This window comes from Camellia sinensis, chromosome 9 (assembly GCF_055761805.1).
Source record: "Camellia sinensis isolate YWXY chromosome 9, ASM5576180v1, whole genome shotgun sequence".
Classification (NCBI taxonomy): domain Eukaryota; kingdom Viridiplantae; phylum Streptophyta; class Magnoliopsida; order Ericales; family Theaceae; genus Camellia; species Camellia sinensis.
In genome coordinates, this window is record NC_138969.1 from 11,279,929 (window position 1) to 11,292,059 (window position 12,131).

Here is a 12,131-nt window from a genome sequence, read left to right on the forward strand (position 1 = left end):
TTGGTTCTAAAAATATATAATTCAATGCACACTTGACAATCAACCTTAAAAGCCAGAGAAATTAACATGTCATTAGTCACTCAATGCTGCATATAATCTCCCAATCTTTCACTCTTCTAACCCTGTCTGGCAAACTATAAAAAAAAGCTGCTTTTTGGCTAAATAAGCCCTAAAAAAAAAAAAAAAAAAACTGTTTGTTTTTTGATAAAAAAGCCAAGGACCAACTCAACTTTCCAACAAACCAAAAAAATAATTTTTTTAGCAATTACCAAACAAGTCAACTTTTTTAGATTCTAAAAATGTAAAATTGCCAAAAAGCAATTTCCGACTTCATTTTCCAATACTAGAGGCATCTGGTGTAAAGGAAGCAACAACAATAGCGCATTACAAAAAATGCTGAAGACCACAGCCTCTGAAGAGGGCACAAGAATACAAGTACTTTAAAAGGGCTACTAAAAGAGTCTTTTTGGATCATAAAAACAAACACATGGTCTGCTTAAAGAATAAAACATAAATAGTCAACAATAACTCAAATTTGTAGTTAAAACTCGACCTATCAAACTTGAGGGCTAAGTTTGTATCCAATCTACCCCACCCAGTCCTTCATTTAATGGGGACTAAACTGGGTGTTCCTTAAAAATAATAATAATAATAATAATAATAATAATAATAATAATAATAATAATAATAATAATAATAATAATAATAATAAAAATAAATAAATAAATAATAAAACAACTTGCAATGAAAAGCAGATACTACCAAGAGAAATGCAGATAAGATAAGATGTCTAGTGGTGATATAAATGAAAATACTTTTCAATCGTCTGATAGTTGTTGAAAGCCCATATCTGAAAGACAGATGGAAAGGCAAAAAAAACCCAATTAAACAGTGCAAAGACATATCAGACTTACATATATATGTGTTCTTGAGTAGTCAAGAAGATATATTGTGCATATGAGGAAGATGGATATCCTATGTGTGTTGTAGGGTGTAGTTCTAAATCATCTTTCAACTTTTTTTTCATTTTTTTTATTTTTAAATTGGATCTTTGCCACATACAGATAAGGGAACTCTCTCTCTCTCCTTACATTATATCTTTGCTTCAATGCTAACGGTAATAACGGCCAGAACTACTTGCGTGCAGTAAGAAAAATTCAGTTGACCATTTCAGTGGTTAGGGTTTAGTTGAATGAGATTTTAGTGGCTTTTTGTTTTTTCAATTAATGTACTTGATAAGATTTTTTAAAAATTGTTTTTTTAAAAATGAAAAATAAAAATAGTGTGACATTTAACTGTTTTTAATTAAATTTCTTTACAACATTTTAACTTTTTAATTTTTTTTTTAACTTTGCCAAACATCCTACATAAATAGGAAAAAAAAAATATCTAGAAAAATATTCAGAAAAATATTTTTATGGCCATAATTATTTTGGATGTAACTCACATCTCACCAATTTTACATTTATAATATATAATTTATTTGTTGTATAAATTTCTAAACAAAAATTCAGGATAAATTATATTTTTATGGATCTAATTGAGAAGGTTTTACCCACCATAAAGCTAGCACGGTAAGTGATTTATGTTGGAAAAAGGTTTGGAAATCATTAATAGGTGAATGAGAAATTGATTCTAGAGTGCACCATCTAAGTGTGGTTTTAAGACGAAATTTATCTAATTTACAATTTGATTTTATTTAGATAAATTCGTTAATTTTTTGAGTCAAAATTAAACAGGATTCGATTCAGAATTCGAATATGTTTGAAAGAACAGTTATACCTGTTCTTTACACCTATTCCATGGCAAAGTTGTGTCTTTTTATAGAAAAGAAATGTGTCTCTTCATTGAAAAGTCACCATAACCTTTCAAAAGAGCCATCAATTCATCTATATAAATAGACCCCCATTGCATTCATTAAATATAAAGAATTCATCTTGTGTTTCTTTTCTTCTGCATCCTATCTTTCCTGTAAGAGAATTATGCACAGTAAAATTCGCCAGACTTGTCGTGGTAGTCTGCTTCTGCAAGGTTCGATCATTGTATCCCAAGGGACGAACGTCTAATAAAAACTCATGAGTATCGTAGCGGAGAACGAATTTGTCTTAAGGAAATTATAACCAACACAAGCCTCGATCAAATTGTTTTTCGTTTCTAGATTTTTGCAATTTGTTTGTAAGTTTTCTAAGTATTTTGGGTTCTCAGTCTATGATTTGGTTTGGTTTAACTCAAACAATTTATGTTATATTCAACTTATATTTTTTTATATAATTTAGTAATATATTTGGTGCAATTATTGCATATTATAATTGTACACAGTGGCGGAGACACATAGAGCCTAGGAGGGTCACGTGCCCCTCTGGGTTTTGGGATTTTTTATTTTTTTATTTAAACATAAAGAAAATATTTTAAATAAAAAATATTATTTAAAGTGAAATGTCAATGACATTTTTAAAATTATGAGAACAATAATGGTTATTTTGATTGAAAATAAAGAGACTATGATACGTATATTATTGTCTATGAAAATTTCGATATAATGGTGATGTTTATCATTATTGACATGCAAACATAATTAATTTCAATAAAGATATGAAATTTATTGAATTGTTAGTTACATTTGACATATGGGGTTCATCCTCCATGTGTTTCTTTCCATTCATAAATAAAATGATCGCTATATAAATTATAATTAAGGGAGCTTTTTTAGTAAATCCATTCTCTAAGAGTCCTATTCCATCAGACCCATAGTGTTTTGTAATATTCCATCAGGTCCCATTTCATACTAAAAGACCGAAAGATCCTCAAATAAACACGCGCCTATCCTTTGAATCAAATAACCATCTCTCTTCCCTTCTCTTCTTGTAGAGAATTAGTATCTCCACCATTCCAAAAATCCAAAGATGTATTCCATATCATCTCAAAGCCCAGAAGACTCTTATTGTTGCATCGTCTCATCGTCTTATTCGTCATCCCCACACCGTCGGTCGTTGAAATCGTGGAAATCACCATGTTGAACATCCGTAAGTTCCATCTTCATCAAAATCACCATCGACAACCATTTGTGACAACACAACTGTCGAAATGGGCAAAAAATGTAAGTAATCTAATCATTCTTGCATGTAAATCCTAAATCTCTTCTTCAACAAACAACAATGTGAACTTTCATACAATATATGGAACTTCATATTGTTATTGTTCATGCTCTAATTGTTAATCTGAACCCCTCAATCCCAATCCCCAATTATATGGATTTTTTTACTCAAAAAATTACAGTTGCCATTATGTTGTGTTGAAATCTGTGAACACTCAAATGGATTGAAAGATATTGGGGTAATCAAATTATTTCAGATGTTGTTGTTGTTGTTGTTGAAAGATGTGAACATTCATATGAAATTGAAAATTATTGGGCTAGAAAATTGTTCCGGTTGTTGTTGTTCAAAGATGTGAACATTCACTTGGATTGAAAAATGTTAGGCCAATCAAATTATTTCAGATGTTATTGTTGTTGAAAGATGTAAACATTCACATGAAAAGGAAAATTGTTAGACAAGCAAATTGTTTCAGTTGTTGTTGTTGTTGAAAGATGTGAACATTCACTTTGATTGAAAAATGTTGGGCCAATCAAATTGTTTCAGATGTTATTGTTGTTGTTGTTGAAAGCTATGAACATTCGCATGGATTGAAAAATGTTGGGCCAATCAAATTGTTTCAGATGTTATTGTTATTGTTGTTGAAAGCTATGAATATTCACATGGATTGAAAATGTTTGGCTAATCAAATTGTTGTTGTTAACCGTAGCGAACATTCACATGAAACCTATACACATTGTGTTTTTGTGTTGACATCTATGCAAAAACATTACAGTTGCCATTATGTTGTGTTGAAATCTATTCACATTGTGTTTTTGCTGACACAGTGAACACTCACATCCATGGACACATGTGGATATTCACATCCATGCACACAAATGTGGACATTCACACCCATGCACACAACTGTGAACATGCACATGAAATTGAAAATTGTTGGGCAAGTAAATTGTTTCAGTTGTTGTTGTTATTGTCGAAAGATGTGAACATTTACACGGATTGAAAAATGTTTGGCCAATCAAATTGTTTCAGATGTTATTGTTGTTGTTGTTAAAAGCTGTGAACATTAACATGAATTGAAAATGTTTGGTCAATTAAATTGTTGTTGTTAACCATAGTGAACATTCACATGAAATCTATGCACATTGTGTCTTTGTGTTGACATCTATGCAAAAATATTACAGTAGCCATTATGTTATGTTGAAATCTATTCACATTGTGTTTTTGCTGACACAGTGAACATCCACATCCATGGACAGATGTGGATATTCACATCCATGCACACAACTGTGGATATTCACACCCCTGAACACAATTGTGAACATTCACATCTATGCCAATGTTGTGAATGTTCACATTTGTGGCACTATTCTAATCACATGAACCTTGTCTTAATCCTAGGTTTCATATTGCTTCGTCCTACCATCCTCTCACCGTCGTTGGCGATTAGAAGTTCACATGGTTTCACCGCTGCCATCGCGAATCGACCCACCGTTTGTGTCTTTCTATTCTCCCACCGTTCCACCGTCATCGAAGCGTTGTCAACTACTATAACCATACTCTAACGAAGAAAAAATAACACTGTGAATATTCACATATATCAAAGTGTATCAACACAACATGGGGACCAAATGTAAGCACTTTTTTTTTCCCTTTTTTTGTGCAATCAAATTACATTTTTTTTTTTGGTTGTCCTAATGCAAACTTTTTCACATGTTGCCATTATTATTTTTGGTCCTTGTTGTTCGTGATTTTGCTGTTATTTTTCCTCTTTATGTTGTTGTTGTTGGTATTGTTGAAAGGATGTAAACTCCCAAATTTGTTGTTTTTCCTAGAAAGCAGAAAATTGTTGTTGTTTCGAATATTGTTGTTGTTGTTCGTACGAAGTCAACATTCACATGGGGAACATGTCCTGAATAAATTTGTTATATGATTGTGAACATAGTGTGAAGCAAATCCCCAAATAAAAACATTGCTTCTACTTATAGTTCGATTTTGATATGAACCTTAACATTGTAAACATTAATGTTGTTCATATTTATCCACTTAATATTCATATCACAGTTGTGTACACTGAAAATATGTGGTTTGTGGTTAATGAATGGGTAATGTTGTCATGTTGTTTGGTTGTTTATAGCCATTATGAATATTCACATTGGTGCTATTTACTTATAAATGTGTACATATAATTATTGTCTTACTGTGAATTGTTGTAACCAAATGTTGATGTGAACTTTAATATTTCCTTCTATACACATAAACATACCTAATATTATATGAATGCGTAAATATTAACATTCGGTGTGACTACTACTATTTGTACCCCAGCAGTAATGTGAACATTCACATCTCCAATGATGTGAATGTTCACATTACTATGTTTGTCACCTAAATAGCACTTTGTTGCTTTTTCTTATATGAATATTGTTGAATGTGAACATCCACATTGACTAATGATGTGCTGATGTCAATGTGCAGGCCTACCCTACCAATTCTATTAAAATCAAATTTAATGTTCATATAAACACTCACCATTTGTGTATGCCCATATAACAGATGTTGCATCTAAATTTTGCACAAAGAGGAAAATGGAGGAGTATCATGTCAAAGAAGAGAGCATGCCTCTAGAGAGCAACACATACATCAACATGCGATATGTCAATTATTGATCAAACATTACAGGCTTAGTAAAATTTATGAGAAGCACCAAGTTCTCGGATCTTCAGTTGGACTACTTGAGGCAAACTCTGTTGTTCGATGATTGGGGTTGTCCACTATACACTAGCTATACCAGAATACAGTGCTAGTTTTTTTTTTTTTTTTTTTTTTTTTTTTAATGTAACTTTGATAACTTGTAGTTGAAAATACTTGACAACATATATATAAATCAATGATATACTTCTCACACACCTATGTGTTTGGTGTTGATGTGTTGCATGTGCTAAACAATATAAACTGTGAACATTCACATCTGTTTTCTTATGTTTAAGTTCGTGTGAATGTTCACATCTTGATTTATGTTTAATAAATGTGAATGTTCAAATTATGTTTGATGTTTACTGTGATTGACTACAGATGTTAATATTCACATTACATATTAATTAGGTGTATGATCATATTAAAGTTAACATGAATCTTCACATCTATTTATTGCATTGTGAATATTCACATCATACCGTGGTTGACTACAGATGTTAATATTCACATTATACATTAATTAGGTGTACGACCCATAAACAAATATATCAAAATTAATGTAAATCTTCACATTTATTATTGCATTCTAAATATTCACATGATGTTTGTGTCTAAATAAACAAAACGGTCCTTAAATATTCACATCATCAATATTGCATAATGGTAATAAACACAACAAAAACATATACACCATTCAATATTATATGAAAGTACAAATATTAACATTAATTGACAATACATATGACAAAATTCCAGTACAAAAAACCAAAAATCCAGAAACAAAAAGCCTATAAAATCTCAAACTCTCCAAAAACAAACACCCACATTCTCATCTTCATCATTATCATTACCCATGCAATTCCAACATTACATCAATCCAACAACAACCTCTGCATGTTGAACCCTCATTGATTTGGCAAGTAAGAACATACTTTGAAGCTCATCATCACTGTCCAAATTACACCTATTAATCTTAGGTAGCCGATAGAACAATGAAACACAATCAGTAGATAACTCGCTCCATTTTTCACACACACACACACTCCACGAAATGTAAATAAGACAGTGCTCGCACAACATTTATTACAGTAGTACTACACCCATATGAGCACACCAACAACATGAATGTATTCATCTGCTACAAAAATAAAAAAATAAGGAAGTAAATAACCACATTATAGCCAATGATATGTGAACATTTACATTGTTCTCATAATCTGAATTATCTAACCAAACAGAACAAGGAAGAGAATATTCACATTATTTTTGTATCCAAATAAACATTGTGGCTTGTGATTATATGATTGAATACAATGATCTGATGTGAACTTTAACAGTTTGCATAGTGGTAATTAACACAATGAAAATATATACACTATTCAATATTATATGGATGTCACACTGATTGATAAAACAAATGACAAATTTCCATTACAGATAATGTGAATATTAGCATTGATTGATGATATGATGAGGTTAACAAAAAATCAAAAACAATTGCAGCTACAAAACTAGAAATTTAACAAATTTCTATCTCTCCAAAAATAAAAAACCATCACTCACATCTTAATCTTCCCACACGCAGCGACCTAGAGCCACTAAACTCACCAATTTCACTTTTCAAGTCAACAACCTCTACATGTTGAACACCCATTGATTTGGCAAGCAAAAACATACTTTGAAGCTCATCATCATTGTCCAAATTACACCTATTAATCCTAGGTAACTGATAGAATAATGAAACACAATTAATAGATAACTCGCTTCATTTTTCACACACACACTCACTCCACGAAACGTTAATAAGACAATCCTTGCACCACATTTGTTATAGTAGTACTACACCCATATGAGCACACTAACAACATAAAAGTATCCATCTGCTGCAAAAATAAAAAAATAAGGAAGTGAACAATCATATTATAGCCAATGATATGTGAACATTTACATTGTTCACATAATTTGAAATATCTAACCAAACAAAGATGACGCACCAAATATAACAAAAACAGTATGAACACAATCACAAAACAATAAGAAAAAATAAACCAATCAACAGCAAACAACCTTTCACCAATGATCCACCGCAATCAATTTGTTCAAACAACTGTATATGCATCTCTATCAAATATCTGAAACTCAAACAACAAAAATATACAAGCATTACTAGTAAAAAAATCATAACCTCATTCATCAAATATACACTTAGACCATCTCCAACGCTTCTCCAAACCTTGCATCAGATTTGAAATTTGGTGAAAAAGTCACTTTTTGCAGCTCCAATGGTTTCATCAAATTGGTATCAAAATGAGAATTCACCAAATTTTTCATCAAAATGAGAACATGGGGAAGATTTTACCAATTTACTGTGTGTGACCATTGGGGGAGACCAACCGGTCAACCAGCCGGTTGACCGGCCGGTTGACCAACCGGTCGACCGGTTCCCTTGCAAATAGGTTGGTTCAAACAGGTCAAAAGGTTCAAAGAGGTTAAAAAAAAAATACACTAACCGGTCAACCCCTGTTTTGATGACAACCATTGGAGCAGTCTGTATTAGATTGAGAAAATGGTCTTTTTTTTACTTAGATTTGGTGAAATTTTTGGTGAACCGTCAGAGATGCTCTTACATTACCCATGTATTCTACAAAATGCACATATGCAATCCTTCACATAAATGAACATGCATTCATAAACAAAATGATACTAACCTTCAGAAAGAAATTATGTAATTGTTCTCCACCTCCGATTAATGACTGATCTCTAACAATTACGTAACAAACCAAAGCACACACAAACACCAAACTACGAAAATGAACACACCTATGGATAAAAACCCGTCATCTTCGTCTTCTCCCACAGCACAGAAACCTGTCGTCATCTTCTCTCTACTGCACTGAAACCCTACCACAATGAAACCCTACCATAAACGATTAACATTGATTAACTGAATCAGAATCATCAACGTGAATAACGTTGACAAACAAAACAAAAATATGTATTTCCTTTTTTGTGTATATTATGTATCAACATAATATATAAGGGTATAATAGTCCAAAAAAATATAAAATTAGCAAAAAAGGACTTCATGGAATAAAAGTATAAACATATAGGACTAATTAGGTTATAAATTTCCTTCATGGACTTATTGGGTTAGAACACCTCTAAATGAGATTTATCAATAAAAAACTCTATAAGGAAACAACACATCTTCAATTATAAAATTAAAAAAAAAATTACAATATGTCATAACTAACATCAGAATGAGTCATAACTAACTATTACTTGATATATAGTCATAACTAAAATAACAACCATAAGAAGTTATAACCAAATTATATCTAACGCTATTATGTGTTATAACTAAAGACCACGAAGATCATAATTGCGACATATGATAAACACTTTTTTTGCAGTATGTTTTATAGAATTTTTCTACTAAAACATATTATTTCTATCTCAACTTATCTTCTTTTTTAATTTTCCAATCCACCTATAAAATAATTACACCCCAATATTTGTATAAAATTTAATCTCAAATCGTTTAATTTAAAATTCACATCTATCCAAATGAACTGTTAATATTTAAGTTTAGTAATATCTCATTATTATTTAGTATGAAAAAAAAAATTAATATTGTCATTAATTTGTGCTCTCTCTTTACTGAATTCCTAGCTATGCCACTGACTGTACCCATGAGAATTATTCTAACAATCTTAAGACAAACTCGATGTTCTGTTTTATTTGTTACATATTATATTTCTGTGTTTATGTTTAATCATTTATGTTTTGGTTAATCATGCTTATAATTTATTTGCCCGAATATGTAGAAATCAAAATTTAATTATTGTTGATAGAAACAGCTACCTTTATGTAGTGACTGTAAATCCTTTTGTTTGTTTCTCATATATGAACGTTGCACATAGCTTTCTTTATTGTGTTTTTAATGGTGATGTGACATTTAAAGAAATGGTGTTTACTACCATATTTTTTGGGTAATAGTATTCTTAATTAATTCTGATTTTGCATAATTAACTAGATTATCGGATCTGCTTAGATTATTAGCTATATTCGGTTAAATATAGAAATTTGTATTCTTTATTTTTGTTGAATCGATGTGTCCTTTCAGTCTGGAATTTTTACCCATATTTGTGTTTGAGTCATATTTTATTTCTTATTATATTGTTATTACAGTATTGTTTGTATTCTATTCGAATACATAATATTATTTTGTAATTTTTGATTCTACTATATTATGGATTATCTATTGTATACTATTTTGATACAGAAAATTTTTGTTTATTAATTTATCTGTATCTGTATTCAAGTCAAATACTATAATTAAACACAATCGGGTTTAATTTTGAAACTGTTTACGGTTTGTGGACATTATAGAGTATTTTTACTTTTATTGTTAACTGTTAGTATTTGGTTTAACAAATTCTTTTCTGGAAATTGCATTTTTGTTAAAGTCGTATTCGTACTTGTTCGGTTACGAGATGGAAAATTTTGACCCACTTTCTTTGGATACATCCAACAGTATAACATACATCCTTTGTGTCTTACTCTAATTACTTGTATGGTGATGGTATAAATATCTATTCATGTAAGCCATATGTGTTTTGATTTCACTTTTGCGTATGGAATTTAAATAGAGTTTTATATAAAAGTTTGTAAACTTTTAATTAAATTATGGTGGTAATTATGACATTCATGTAATTATCAACGGATCTCTTGTGGGGTATTATTTTGAAAAGTATATTTCAAGTATAAATAACCTTTTCGTTTGATTGTAATAGTAGTATTAACAATCGTTAACACCAGAAAAGTTTAAACATGATGATTTAAATAGTGGTGTCATTCCATTTAATTGGAAGTAAATTAATGAATCTTTTATAGTGATTATTCTTTTGTTAATAATCAATTGAAAGTTATTTTAAAGTAGCTTTGAGTTTTATGACATAAATTGTCATCAATTATTATTTTATTTGTGTAGTAAAATTTGTTTAACGATGAACCATAATATTAATGTGGGAGTTTATCTCTTGAATTAGAATAGATAATTCAATTTACTTTTGTCACGCATATTTTTGTGACAGTGACACTTGTTTGTAAATGAGTCATGTTGTTTGTGCTAATTTTTGTATTATCACAAATGTGGGGGCGAGCTGTAATTGTCTGCTAATAATGATTTATGACAAGTTACCCACATGAACTTGAAAATACTCAAAATTAAGAGTTTGAATCTTAATTTGGAGGTACAAGTATTTCTTTTTGTTTGCATTATAAGAATTTATACAGTCAAATGAGATTTTTTGAATTGTTTGGTTTTTAGGCAAAATCTTTATGAAAATATGATTTTGTTTAAACATTAATTTACTTGTGTAGTCATAATTATTCTGGGTTTTCTATTTCATAAATTTGATTTAGAAATTTGTTATGAGCACATAGTCAATCAGTGATGGATGTTATATTTTGATTTATAAAAGAATTTTTGGGATGTATTGGTATTTTGTATGGTAATATCCTAACAAATAAATTAATTTTTCTTAAGAGTACTTAAATTGTGAGGGTGGTTGGAGGATCTTACTAAAGTAACGGTTCCAATGGTAGGTCTACAAAGAATCTCAATTCTTTCTATATGACAAAGTTGGAGTAGAAGTAAAAATGATTTCATTAACTCCTAAGGAACACCTCTATGTTTATTATTTAAAATTGAAAATGGTAGTGACATAAAGTAATGGTAAGTCTCAATATAATCAAATACTTAATACTGTAAGACATTTGCTTTCAGTTGTGCATATTGTCTAAGGATAATATAGTGGATCCACTAACTATTCAATGATATATAACTGAAAATGTCAAACGAAAAATAGCAACTGCTAAACAAAAGGTTTGACCAAAGAGCAAATGAGGAAAAGTTCATCGATGGGAATGCGATTAAAGCCTATTAATTTCAAGTCGCCATAATGGCAATTCAACCTAGTTGACTGGAGATCCCAAGATATAGGTTCAAAGGAACAATCGAATTATGGATGACTCACCAGAAATCACTAAAGGAGTCTATCTCTTATCCAATCCTATAATGAGAGTGATATCTGCAACATGTATTGTATGTAGGCGACTTAGGGTAAGCTATGCTTTTAATGATCACTTATATCTTGAAAAATCTAGAGGGGTATCTTTCAAGAGAGTATTTAAGAGACTCAAAATAAAAATCACCTATATGAGTGTGAAGCGGCCACTTCTATGAGAATTGATAAGGCTAAATTCTCTAAAGCACTCATAAAACACTAGGACATGCCCAAGGCCAAAATGGACACAACCGTGAGAACTAAGCTATGT